The 5,000-nt window shown below is 40.6% G+C and overlaps 1 non-coding gene across 1 annotated transcript in view; it reads left to right on the top strand.

Annotated features, from left to right (window-relative positions):
• Positions 1–4,646: 4,646 nt before the first annotated feature.
• LOC143432346 (small subunit ribosomal RNA) overlaps positions 4,647–5,000 on the top strand; it is a 1,925-nt gene continuing 1,571 nt past the window's right edge. Inside the window, exon 1 of the ribosomal RNA XR_013102976.1 lies at positions 4,647–5,000. This exon is cut by the window's right edge and continues 1,571 nt beyond it. This is a non-coding gene — a ribosomal RNA (small subunit ribosomal RNA).

The following is a 5,000-nucleotide window of genomic DNA, read 5'->3' as shown; positions in this document are numbered from 1 at the left end:
TTAGGTTTGGCTAGTAAAGAATTGCGCCCGAGATTGACAGCAGAATACAAATGTCGGACCGGGAGTTGGTTTGGAAAAATTCCAACCGAGAGCTAAAGTTCGTACCTCGATGGTAGTTTGATAAAAAAAATTCCCACCGAGAGTTAAAGTTCGCATATTGGTGGTAGTTTGACAAAAAAAATTCCTACCGAGAGTTAAAGTTCGTACATTGGCGATAGTTTGACAAAAAAAATTCCTACCGAGAGTTAAAGTTCGTATAATGAGGGTAGTTTGACAAAAAAAATTCCTACCGAGAGTTAAAGTTCGCATATTGGTGGTAGTTTGACAAAAAAAATTCCTACCGAGAGTTAAAGTTCGTACATTGGCGATAGTTTGAAAAAATTCCTACCGAGAGTTAAAGTTCGTATAATGAGGGTAGTTTGACAAAAAAAATTCCTACCGAGAGTTAAAGTTCGCATATTGGTGGTAGTTTGACAAAAAAAATTCCTACCGAGAGTTAAAGTTCGTACATTGGCGATAGTTTGAAAAAATTCCTACCGAGAGTTAAAGTTCGTACCTCGATGGTAGTTTGATAAAAAAAATTCCCACCGAGAGTTAAAGTTCGCATATTGGTGGTAGTTTGACAAAAAAAATTCCTACCGAGAGTTAAAGTTCGTACATTGGCGATAGTTTGAAAAAATTCCTACCGAGAGTTAAAGTTCGTACCTCGATGGTAGTTTGATAAAAAAAATTCCCACCGAGAGTTAAAGTTCGCATATTGGTGGTAGTTTGACAAAAAAAATTCCCACCGAGAGTTAAAGTTCGCATATTGGTGGTAGTTTGACAAAAAAAATTCCTACCGAGAGTTAAAGTTCGTACATTGGCGATAGTTTGACAAAAAAAATTCCTACCGAGAGTTAAAGTTCGTATAATGAGGGTAGTTTGACAAAAAAAATTCCTACCGAGAGTTAAAGTTCGCATATTGGTGGTAGTTTGACAAAAAAAATTCCTACCGAGAGTTAAAGTTCGTACATTGGCGATAGTTTGAAAAAATTCCTACCGAGAGTTAAAGTTCGTATAATGAGGGTAGTTTGACAAAAAAAATTCCTACCGAGAGTTAAAGTTCGCATATTGGTGGTAGTTTGACAAAAAAAATTCCTACCGAGAGTTAAAGTTCGTACATTGGCGATAGTTTGAAAAAATTCCTACCGAGAGTTAAAGTTCGTATAATGAGGGTAGTTTGACAAAAAAAATTCCTACCGAGAGTTAAAGTTCGTACATTGGCGATAGTTTGAAAAAATTCCCACCGAGAGTTAAAGTTCGCATATTGGTGGTAGTTTGACAAAAAAAATTCCTACCGAGAGTTAAAGTTCGTACATTGGCGATAGTTTGAAAAAATTCCCACCGAGAGTTAAAGTTCGCATATTGGTGGTAGTTTGACAAAAAAAATTCCTACCGAGAGTTAAAGTTCGTACATTGGCGATAGTTTGACAAAAAAAATTCCTACCGAGAGTTAAAGTTCGTATAATGAGGGTAGTTTGACAAAAAAAATTCCTACCGAGAGTTAAAGTTCGCATATTGGTGGTAGTTTGACAAAAAAAATTCCTACCGAGAGTTAAAGTTCGTACATTGGCGATAGTTTGACAAAAAAATTCCTACCGAGAGTTAAAGTTCGTATAATGAGGGTAGTTTGACAAAAAAAATTCCTACCGAGAGTTAAAGTTCGTACATTGGCGATAGTTTGAAAAAATTCCCACCGAGAGTTAAAGTTCGCATATTGGTGGTAGTTTGACAAAAAAAATTCCTACCGAGAGTTAAAGTTCGTACATTGGCGATAGTTTGAAAAAATTCCCACCGAGAGTTAAAGTTCGCATATTGGTGGTAGTTTGACAAAAAAAATTCCTACCGAGAGTTAAAGTTCGTACATTGGCGATAGTTTGACAAAAAAAATTCCTACCGAGAGTTAAAGTTCGTATAATGAGGGTAGTTTGACAAAAAAAATTCCTACCGAGAGTTAAAGTTCGCATATTGGTGGTAGTTTGACAAAAAAAATTCCTACCGAGAGTTAAAGTTCGTACATTGGCGATAGTTTGACAAAAAAAATTCCTACCGAGAGTTAAAGTTCGTATAATGAGGGTAGTTTGACAAAAAAAATTCCTACCGAGAGTTAATAATCGTACATTGACGATAGTTTGAAAATATTCCTACCGAGAGTTAAAGTTCGTATAACGAGGGTAGTTTGATAAAAAAAATTCCCACCGATAGTTAAAGTTCGTATATCGGCGATAGTTTGGAAAAAAAAATTCCCACCGAGAGTTAAGAAACGTACATTGACGTTAGTTTGAAAAAATTCCCACCGAGAGTTAAAGTTCGCATATTGTCGACAGTTCGAAAAAAAAAATTCCTATCGAGAGTTAATAATCGTACATCGACGATAGTTTGGAAAAAAAAATGCCGAGCGAGAGTTAGAATCGTCCGCGGTAGCTTGAAAAAGTTCCGAGAGGGAGTTAATATTCCGCGACGAAAAAATTCGATCGCGTTCTTTCGCTATTTTCTCGTTAATTAAACCGTTGACCTGTAAATTTTTTTTGAAAAACCTTAATAAAACCTATTGATTGTACTTACCGTAGCATTGTTTGATCGAATTAATTATTTTTAACCATTTGGAAACGACGCTTCCGGAGGTTTTTTGCGATTTGTCGATAATTTTTATTTATAAACAAATGATTTTTTTTTAATAATATCGCTTAATTTAATAGTAGTAATCGATCGTACGTGTTAAATTTTCGATATTTCTTTTCTTTCGTTTTTTCGAATTTTGCAACTGCTTTTTTTCTATGTTCCGATCGATTAAATTTTGTTATATCTCGAAAATATGTTTATTCGTCATTGTTTAATAGGTCTACACAATTTCCGTGCATAAAAGTTCAACGTTAATAGGACTTTATACGTGTGTTCGCCGCGCGACTAAGTTACAACGGTCTCTCCGGACGGTCCGTTGCCGCGCGAGTTTACCACCGTAAGCGCCCGTGCGTCGGACCGCGCGGCGCCGGCCTACCGGCCGGCCGTTTCGTATCTGTAAGGAGACTCGCTGGCTCGAGCCGGCCGGCCGGAGTAGCGCTCGGGCGCGTGGCTATTCTATGACCTCGGTTGAGAAGCAGTCCACCGCTCCTCGAGAATACGTTCTCGACTGCTCTGTGCCGTGTCGGTGATCGAATTTTTCTCCACACTGCATGGCCACGGGTCGGAGTCTTTGACCGAATGTCCCAATTGTGGCAAGCGTCCTAAGGCGGCGTTGGTGACCTTTTATGCGAGTTTTTCAAACTCGGGTATAAATTGTACCACCCTTGCATCAATTCTGGAACTTTGGAATCCGAGTTCTCGGACCGACAAAGTTTAAAATTAACGAAATAAAAAAATGGACGTGACAACGTGTACGAAATGTCCAGTACGCTAAGAGAGCGTGGATTTATATATACCTATCCAGTCTCCAAAAAGCTATAATGCTAAAGTGCTAAAATACAGGAAAAGCCCGAATAATAATATACGTTGACCATAACACTCGAACTATATAAGTTGACCTAACACTCGAACATATATAAAACGAAACCGCAAACAAACAAATCCATAAAAATGAAACCGCCCGAAAGAGAAAATTTCCTGAGCACGAGCCCGTTAAGGGGACGGATGGTATATGGCATTTACGACACAAATATGTTGTTGCAGCCAGAGCAGGCTCGATACGAACTTCCAAAAGGTGTCCCGTGTCGATTGCCCAGCGCGCACTTTATACGCGCCAGCTCGCCCGCTATGGGCGAGATACAAAATATACTTCAGCGTGACACAATTGTACGCGCTTGCCCATCGTCGATGCCCAGCATGTTCTCGCAAGAGATGTTCGTGCTATAGACGATGGTAAAGGTCCAAGAGAGATATTTTTCAGCGTGACGCGACTGTCCGCGCTTCCTCGCCTGGATGACCAGCATGTTCTCTGTACGCGCTATTTTAATGCCCAGCGTGAAAGAGATGTCCGTGCTTTCGGCGATCATTAACTGCCCAGCGTGAAAGTTGCATACGCGCTTGCATCGTCGATGCCCAGCATGTTCTCGCAAGAGATGTCCGTGCTATAGACGATTAAAGGTATATATCTCTCGAAAAATCAGCGTGAAAATTGTATACGCGCTTCCTCGTCGATGCGCGTCGACGGTCTCGCGAGAGATCTCCGCGCGGTAGACGATGTATATTTCAGCGCGAAGTGTATACGCGCTTCCTCGACCGGTTCAGTTGGAAGGCATATTTTTACATTGAAAACCACAACAAATGGGAACTGTACGATTCGAATGGGGAGGGTGCAATACCTCGGCGAAATTTGTTGGTTGGAAGTTATGTGTTTTCGACGTAGCGTATTGTCACCGAAATAAATAATGTGCTCGAGCGAGTTCCGAAAGAGGTTCCGCTAGCCGCATCCACTGCACTGACACAACTAAACGGTATCGCCGTTCACGGACGAGCGATACCGATATATGCCACTACATATGATGTGATACGATTCGTATCGTCGATCGGTGTCTCGGGGAGAACCGACGACGTTTGTGGAGGAACTACTATGTGACGATGGTGAGAGAAAGTAAAGAGGAGAGAGAGAGAGGAGTAACGAATAGTACGGTTCCCTGGTTGATCCTGCCAGTAGTCATATGCTTGTCTCAAAGATTAAGCCATGCATGTCTCAGTACATACCGAAATAAGGTGAAACCGCGAATGGCTCATTAAATCAGTTATGGTTTCTTAGATTGTACACGAAATTACTTGGATAACTGTGGTAATTCTAGAGCTAATACATGCAAATCAGAATTCCGACCAGAGATGGGAGGAATGCTTTTATTAGATCAAAACCAATCGGTGGCGTGCGGTTCGCCCGTGCGTCCATCGTTTGCTTTGGTGACTCTGAATAACCCACAGCTGATCGCACGGTCATTTAGCACCGGCGACGAATCTTTCAAATGTCTGCCTTATCAACTGTC

This window comes from Xylocopa sonorina, unplaced genomic scaffold, assembly GCF_050948175.1.
Source record: "Xylocopa sonorina isolate GNS202 unplaced genomic scaffold, iyXylSono1_principal scaffold0079, whole genome shotgun sequence".
Lineage (NCBI taxonomy): Eukaryota > Metazoa > Arthropoda > Insecta > Hymenoptera > Apidae > Xylocopa > Xylocopa sonorina.
This window is presented reverse-complemented; position numbering and strand designations above follow the sequence as displayed.